Below are 9,076 nucleotides of genomic sequence, written 5' to 3'. Positions count from 1 at the left end.
TGCAAATGCATGCTATTTGTAACTATATTCTGATCCAATCATAACATATCCTTCATTCATATGTCACCGGCCGTTAATGAATGGGCGTAAACTTGGGTAAATTTGTCTATGTTGCCCCACAGTAGCTGTGCAAGACCGCAGCCATTTTTCGTGTGCTGTTATTAGAGGAGGGTGTTAACAGGAACAGCATCTTTCTTCTGTGTTTCAGTCACGGCCATTAAACCAGTGGTTTATGACGTGGGACGAGAAGAAAAGGAATCGCTGGAGGAGATCCTATATTGATATTTCTGCCAATGCAAAAGAAATAGTGACAAAAATGATTGGGTTTCGTATAAAAGCCTCTGAAGGGAGGTACAGACCTCCAGGCCGTATTTTAGAAGCCAGGCATGTCCTCTCAGCATGACACACATGCAAGTAAAGGAGAGCGGCAAAAACAGAGAGAGCACAATACTGCTAGCACAAATAGACGAAAAAAAAAAAGAGAAGAGTTTTAGCAAACAGGGAAGACACAAACAAAATACAAAACTAAATGCGAAAACTGAATACACATCAATGGAATATAGAGCACATGGAGTTCACTTTCGATGCGCACTGAGCAAAAGCATCACAAGATTGTTGCCCGATAATGCTTGGAATTTGAACTCCATAAATGGCACAATTTAGAGGGGTTTGACTTTGGCGTTTCGACCACGCTGATAAATGAGTGACTTGCATCTCAACTGTGACGTCACTAGCTTCGTGCGAGCTCGTAAAGATGACTTACACTGTAGTCATCGGGGTTAAAAAGTAGTGTGAAATCACTTTCCATTTGTGTGCCGGGCCTGCAAAGCTGTCCATCAGTGGTCTGTGGGAGAGTACTTAAGAGATAAATGCAATTATTCCATTCAAATTCTCGTCCGCGGTAGATAGCCTTGTCTATTCAGGGCCGTATGTGCTGCTTAAAGTGCTCTTATTGTCTTATTTTAGTGAACTGTCATTTGCATCTGTCGCATTTGCATATCTACGACCCACACGGATTCATTTATGCATGTGCGATGACAACATTTTTACAAGTAGCCATATTTAACCACCCCAAGTGGATATTCATCACAATAATAAAAAAAATATTGTGAAAATCTTACGACGACACTTCTACTATTAAAAAAAATGTTGTTTTTGTCAGGGCAAAAATACGAATGATTTTAAAATGAAAAACAGCCGAAATGTGCATAAATTTGAGAAGCTGGTTTTACAGGAACACATTTCTCATCAGTGCTCCGTCAAGGGAATCTTTCTAGGATGATTTAGCTTTGCAAAAGCAAGAAACCATAACTCATAAGATGATCTAGAGAGGGCCTGTGTGATTGAAACATGCCACTTTTCTGCCAGGGTCAATTGGTATCTGCTCCTCAAACTCCTCAGGGCTATTGTAATAATGTTGGAGGAGGAACCCTCATGATTTTGGGGCAAAATCAGCCCAAAATGCAGAGCAAGAGGAGAGGCACAGTTTTCATTTGAAACGTTGATTAACTATTGATTTGGAGGGACATTCTGATCTAAAAATGTATGCAATTAATCTCGGAGGGCGAGCAAATTTTCAACATTTTACTTAAGATGGATAATATAGAAATACGAATATGTTTCTTGTCAGTGTTCTGCCAGCCAGGAGATTTTTTTTTTCACAGAATCATTTTTGCTATAGGGTTCAAATGATGAAATGTATCTGTCAGAATAACGACTCTCGTGATTTTGAAGGACTCAAAAGCAAAATTTACGATTAACTCTTTCATTCCACAAGACGTAATTGTACATCTTTTTAAAATTAGGCCCCGCCTACCAAGGACGTACTTGTACGTCAAAGTCTTTTTTTTTTTTGCGTCATAGAGAGGAGGAGGGTCTGATGCAATCTGTGAATCAGTCGGCCGTTTGCATTGTATATCATGTAAAAAAGCGACCAGTAGATGGCAGTGGTGCCTCAAGTGCTTGAAATGCATGCTCTTTTTCTCCGATTTTTGCCCAGGAATCGCCATTTTCATGAAACGTAGAAATTGTAATGCCGATTGCTGAAGAATGGAAAAAGATAGAAACATTTTTTTCTGCTGAAAGAAGAGAGTCCAAGCTTTATTTTGGTAGGCTCCATGTTTATATAACATTAGAACCAAATATTCTGTGGGCCTTGCAAAGTCAGTCAAATCCAGTAAAACGCTGGGATTGAGGGTGTTGCTTCAGTGAAAATGGCTGGGATTGAATGAGTTAAAAAGAACCCACTTTTTTGTCGTATTTGTTGGATGATCTGACAACGGTACATGCGTAAAAATGATCTGTGAAGAAAAAAAAGAACGTCTCTCTGGCCCCATCTCGCCCAAGAAAAAACAATACGCTGTTTTTTTACCTTGGACTTCAGGAGCTGTGCAGAAACTATGGCGCTTTAATATCCGCCTATTGAGAGTTTCAGCTTTTTACCGAAGCTCCTTGTTACTTAATAAAGGGCATTAATCAATTAAATGTAAAGTACAAGATGGTAACTTTCTCGCTATAATGCCAGGAGTTGCTGACTAAATGAACAGTCATTTCTGGCACACATTATAAATTTGCGATATATTGAATGAGTATAAAGTATTGTTACACATAAAGTCAATTGTGGCCATGACGACCGTCCGGTCTGTCCACAACAGACACTTGAACACCAAAGACAAACTGATAAATAATAGCCAGAGTGATTACAAAACAAAGTAAGCACTTGATGATGGAGGCATACTCCATCATTGTTGACGTGCCAATATCTTAATGGTGGAGGTTGACTCCGGAGAGACAGACGCAGCGCCGTTGGCGCTCATCCGAGACAAGGATAGATACAAAAAAAGGAGACGCTGGCTCAACGGAGGCATGTTTGGCAGATTTATGATACACTTTTTTATTGGCGTCTCCTGAAAAAAAAATGAGGGGACAAAGTATTATTTTCTCACCAGTTTGTAGGGCTCTAAGCGTGGTCTATTTCTACCACTTCTCAGTGAAACGACATCGAGCTTTGGTTTTACTCCAAAAAGAAGTAAGGGAGGCTACATGGGTCCAAATCAATGAAATATGTAGCAAGTCAAATCTTGAAGCTCGGGACCAGTGAGATTGGGGTTAAGTGGAGAGGAAGCGGTGGGGAGGCTGCGAACGAATATCGTACTCCGTCAAGCATTATGCCTTGACCCACATTCTCACATCACAACACTCTCACAAGTTTCATTCTTCCATTTTGTTGGTCGCTCAAACTTGATTGACTGCATGTCAACCAACCAATGGCTCGTCTCAAGAAAATTTGGTTCAAATTTCGGTTCAAGCACTAAGGTGTGGATTTTGCATGTCCTCCCTGAGCTTTCCTCCACCACTTGCCCTGGAATGGCCAGGCGACCATTCCAGGGTGGACCAGTTTCTCTTACCAAATTCTGCTGCTGGACAAAAAAAAAATGCTTGATGAAAAATTTCCCCATATTATCATGGAAGAAGACAATTTTTCAGTGGAGGAGCTGCACAATCGTCTTCCTTCTCTTTTTCTCCTCCTCGGTTAAAGTTAATGAGCAATACTCGTTAAAATGGGTTTAAGGGTTCTTTTTTTTCAGACAATGGCCTTTATCTTGAGCTGTCACTTCAATCTTCGTCGACGCTGAAACTGTCAGCTAGGTAAGAGATTTGCTACCCCCCCCAGAACATTATCTGAAAAAAATAAACCTTAATCCCATTTTAACTAGTAAGAAGACGGAGATCATAACATGAGCAATGATAGTTATCTTTTATTTAGAATAGTGTGCTTTCATGTATTTCTATATTGCAAATAGTTATTTTTAACCACACACTGAAGAAAGGTAAGTATAATTTACCGGATTAATTACATTTCCATTAATTTCACTGGAAAATATAATCTCGATTCATTAACCTTTCAGATTACAAATGGGCTCATTGTGGAAATAAATTCATAACTGGAGGTTCCATTGTACTAATTTCCTTTTAGCCAGGGTTAGGATGTTACATAACCCAAAAATATGCAAATGTGAGAATTTTTCAGCGAATGGTATAGGTTCCACCAAAAATACAAAATGAAAATAATAAATACAAATAAAAAAGAAAAAAAAAGGAATCCTCGGCGAATAGCCCTATTAAATTTTCTGCTCAACTTCAACTGGGGGTGGGGGCTCTTCCATGCACCCCCTGCCTCACACTGTGCCTCCATCCTCCTCCTCTTAGCCCCGCCCCCCAGAAAACGAAACACACACACATGCATTGACTTTTCTAATTCACACGCGCACACACACACACACGCACCGCATAGCTAAGCAGCTCGGCGAATCTCCGCTGTAACGGGACAAGTTACTTGAACCCACCGGGATAACCACCGAGCTCTCGCCGCTGCTCTCTCCGTATTGGAGCGCCTGTCCCCGGTCAGAGGTGAGTAACGACGAGCCGGACGTGGTGCCGAAGTCGCCGAGAAGGGATTTCCTTTTCGAGGAGGAAAAAAGAGACATGCCTCACTACTCGGGACTATTTTCTTCTCCCAATTCGTCTTCTTTTCGGAGTAGTTTTAGCTAGTTAGCTCACTTTTACCGGCTTGCAGCGGGGCACCGAACGTTTGGATGGACGTGGCCGGCGTCTCGGCTGCAATAAATCGGGGGTCTGTTTGCAGATTTAGGGGAAGGCTTCGACATCCTTCCCCCGTGGAGATGTTGCTATTACACCGCTGTTACGGTACACAGGGTGCTTCAGACTTTGGCCGCTCCTGGGACACCAACGACTAATACTGCATTTTAGCACTTTGTAACTTTTTAAAAATGTACCTCAATTTATTTACTTTTTTGGGGGTGGGGGGGGGGGGGCTTGTTAATTTCTCAAATTTTAGTCTGCATAATTTACTCTAGCTTCCTGCCATGCACATTGTGCAAACATGCATGTTAGGCTCAGTGAAGACTCTGAATTGTCCATAAGTGGAACTGAGTGTGAATGGAGTCTCTGAAGTCAACTGTTGTTGGAGACAACATTTTACTTACTGTAAGATGTGAATGAGAGTGTGAATGCTTGTGTGTATGTGCCCTGCGACTGACCGGTGGGCAGTCCAGGGTGCACCCTGCTTCTCTCGCCAAATCAGCTGGCATTGAGGACTCTGAAGTTATCCATAGGTGTGAATAGTTGTTTGGCTGTATGCCGCTTTGCTTGCCAAAATTTCACTGAGATAGGCTCCAGCTCATCTTTGACTTGAATGAGGTGCGATAGAAAGCAGGTGCATGTCATCTTAAATGTTTCAAGTGAATATCTGTGCATCCTCATTTATTTAATGTAAATTTTAGGTAATTTGTTTCCTTTCGGCTTTTGCCTGATGCCTCAAAGTGCTTTGACTTGTGGTTCTGTATAATCACTGAGGCCGTTTGATTGGCAGTCTTTGGAAGTTTAAGCTACAGAAATTAACATGACATAAAAAATATCAAAACATATTTTTAATGCTGAAATTTGTAACGCTTTGGTCTTCTGAAAAAAATATTTTCATGTTAATCTGTAAAACAAATTCAATTCACTTTTTGAAATGAACTACTGAAATAATTCAACTTTTTCATTTTGCATTGCAATTGTAACATGGTTGTTATACAGTACTTACATGCCACGTCATGTCTACTCATCACACTACAAATGTTCATTGTGATACATTATAGCATTTGTGGGTTCAATCATAGCAGGTGTTTTCCTTTAACGGTTCTGCTGAGGTTTTACTTGTTTTAGAATGGCATGGTGGGCAGGATCAAATGCATTTGAAGGTCTTGTATGGCCCACAAACCAAAGTTTAGCCACCCATTTTCAAAATTATTAGCTCATACTTGGCTCATTGATCAGTGTGACTGTATGGACTTGTGAAAATTAGAATGGTTATTGATTAACTACATGCTGGTCATATTAATAAAAAAATACCAGCTCTCTCCCACCGTATCACAACTCTTCCATTTCGAGGTGGCCTCGCTCGCCCGTGTTGGTCTCGCCTTCATGTACTGTTGAACACATGCACAGAATACACACACGCGCTAATGGAAACATCATTGGCTGTGTTTGTCTCACTTGTGATGGTGGGTGCTGCTGAGGCAACGGCAGTCTTTAAATGTTTGATGTGCCGAACGGTCCTGAGCTCTTTCCGCCTCTGTTCTTTGCCAGCTGCTGGTTACAGAGACACTCTTGTCAACATGTATGCATTTGTGTGCCTGTATCAGCTGCATACAGACCTGCTTTCCAACACTCCGGTTTTACCTTGGTGGATCTGAATCATCATGACATGACAACTAACCATAAGTAATTTCCACAGTGGCTTATTTAGGTACACACACACACACACACACACACACACACACACACACACACACACACACACACACACACACACACAACCATTTTTTACATCTCAAACTATTTTTTAAATGCGAGAGACCCTGCACATGGTGAACAAATAAATGGTGTTGAGGTGACTAACAGAGCACACTGCGCACATAACTATATCGCCACCAACAATGGAGAGTCTCCTCCCCCAAAACCAGTTGTCTGTTGTAGCACCAAGACTGACCTGCGAGAGGCAGCATGGTGCCACAGGACAAGAAGGAAGTCTAGTCGTAGTAGAAGAAGAAACAGAACAACCGTTCAGAGATGAGTGTCCAGAGATGATGTCTATTTCTTTCTGCGAGCTGGATCGAAGTTTTGCCTTTTTTCCAAAAAGACAGAAAAGAAGTTCAATTCTCAATTCTGGCTATCGTTGTCATCAGTAATCATGAGCAACACTTTGCTGACCGGCAACCTCATATTACAGTCGAACCTCTCTTCAACATACCGCGTTTACATTTTCACCCCTATAACGTTCATATTTCAACGTCCCAATTTCACATTGTTTATTTTCCATTTGCCGATTTTGCTGAATAACATTAATAATAACATATTAACAAATAATAACATTATTACGACCAGATTATGGTCGTAATAATGAACCGTGGGAAGATAACTGCTGCTGCGACGTTGCTTACGAACAACATGTACAGTGCAGGATTCCGCACCATTGCTTAGCCACGTGACTGATCAACTCGTACATGTTTGTACTTCCGGAGGCACTGGGCGGTCTTGAGCACATTTTCTTAAAACATGTCTGTTAAACAGAAGCAAATCTCGCTGTCTGTGAAGGCTGAAATGGTCTCTCGCTTTCGTAAGGGAGTCTCCCAGACGAAGCTCAGCCGAGACCACGAATTGCCGAAGTCAACGATTTCGACAATCATGCGTAATGGCAACAAAATCATGGCTGAGTTCGAGGTCAACAGATTGAAAGACGATCGTAAATGTCTTTGGGGGGGCGGCACATCCTGAACTAGAGGAGGCACTTTTCATTTGCTGACTGAATGTTTTCTTCATATTGTGTACACTAGTTTGTAATTGACATCTTTGTACTGTATGAAATGTTCATGTTCATACTGTATTATACATCGGAGTTGGCGGCCATTTTTTTGGAAATGGTTTCAACAAACTACCGTTAAAACGTACAGATTCGTAATGTCCTTCAAGGTACGTTGTCTTGAGCTTCAACTGTATTGGTTTGAGTCCAGGATCAGTCCATGCTGAGCAAGGGCGTTCTCTTTCCTTCCCCCGAAACGCTCAAGAAAATATGTTTTTTTTAAAAGAGTTTATACAGGCAGCATTTCATCTCATGTTTGAAAAGGTTAAAGCGCGTGGCTGTGCATCAGCAAAATGAGATTCCTCTGAGCTGTCCTCACCGCTCCGCTGCCTCCAGAAGTACTGTTTCACCCGAACTCATGTTTAATTATTCTGCCGCTCTCTGATCAGACTGTGTCCCATTAAATATTGATCGCCACGCAACCCAAAATCAAAGCAAAACATTGGGTTGGACTTTAACCTCCTGTGTTAAATGTGGTCATTCCTCACGGGAAGTCCCATCCTCACTTTTGCAAAGCTGCTCCTTGACCTCCTGCCGATTAAGACGTCTTCACTGAGCTGGTTCGCTTGCTTACGGTGGAAAAAGCGATTATACTAGATCAGTCTTCTGATCGCCGGGCGGTCTTTTAGTCTGCCGTCTTGATAGAGCGACTGGTGAATCTTTGAGACAAGCTATGGAGGCTACACGGAGGTCCTCTGACCCCCTCCACCCTATTTCCTGGCTATTTGTGGACGTCATTCCCCAAAGCTCTGCACTTGTTCCGCACGCGTTGATGTAAGCGTGTGTAGGTCGGACTCCTTCCTTTGAGATCAAGGAATATAATTGATGAGACTTTTGGATTTGCGGCAAGGTAAAACTAATACATTGGCTTTAAAATTACAGAGTGGGTTAGAATCTGAGGTTATCGGGCTGCATAGGAACTGATGGTGATCGGTGCCCCTCCGCCCCTACTCTCAATGGATGCAGTGACCACTTGCGGGGTGAATACTACCACCGGCATTGGCTTAAACACCCTGTTGTTCGATAAGATGGATGCTAATGTCCCAAAGTTAAGCCCTTGTATTTTATCCGTGCACTCGAGGCAGTCTTCAGTACATTTATTGTATTTTTCAATTCAATTACCGATGAACTGCATGGAAGGAGCTCAGCCAATCACAGACTGGGAGGCTCGGCTGAACAGGAAGTGAGCTCAGGGTTTGTTCAGGAAGGTGTTTCACTGAGGGGGCCGGGGGAGGGGGGGCATTGTCAAGGGTTTTTTTTTCCCCCTTACATTGTTGTTGAAAGCTCAGCAGACTTTCGTCTCCCTTCACACGGAATTCTCGACTGATGGTCATGGCAACACAGTCATTGAACTTTGAAGACAAAATGTTGCCCAGGTAGTCAGGAGGACCTGACTACTTTTTTTTTTCAAAGTTACTGTTCTGTCTTTTGGGATAGTAACAGAGCGGGTTCAATGAATGTTGGTAGTGTTACGTTTCACACTCAACATTCGGGATGGGCAGAAGAATTGATTGATCGTGTGAAATTGATTGTTGATTCATTCAATCTTGAATGCAATAGAGGCAAAATACAGGGTGGGTGAAATGAAACCAAGCATTAGAAAATACTCAATAGTCATTTTAGCATCATTGAAGTCATTATGAAAGTATT

General features: G+C 42.0%; 1 protein-coding gene across 2 annotated transcripts in view; it reads left to right on the top strand.

Moving 5' to 3' along the window:
- The first annotated feature begins 4,276 nt into the window (after positions 1–4,276).
- ppp1r16b (protein phosphatase 1, regulatory subunit 16B) overlaps positions 4,277–9,076 on the top strand; it is a 64,676-nt gene continuing 59,876 nt past the window's right edge. For both annotated transcript variants that reach the window (XM_086117036.1, XM_086117033.1), the window contains exon 1: positions 4,277–4,410. The gene's annotated coding sequence lies outside the window, so the exon portion shown is untranslated. The remainder of the gene's footprint in view (positions 4,411–9,076) is intronic.

Source organism: Hippocampus guttulatus, chromosome 8 (assembly GCF_054856545.1).
Source record: "Hippocampus guttulatus isolate MCC_2025c chromosome 8, RoL_Hgut_1.0, whole genome shotgun sequence".
Taxonomy (NCBI): Eukaryota; Metazoa; Chordata; class Actinopteri; order Syngnathiformes; family Syngnathidae; genus Hippocampus; species Hippocampus guttulatus.
Note: the sequence above shows the minus strand (reverse complement) of the source record. Positions and strands in the feature narration are given on the sequence as shown.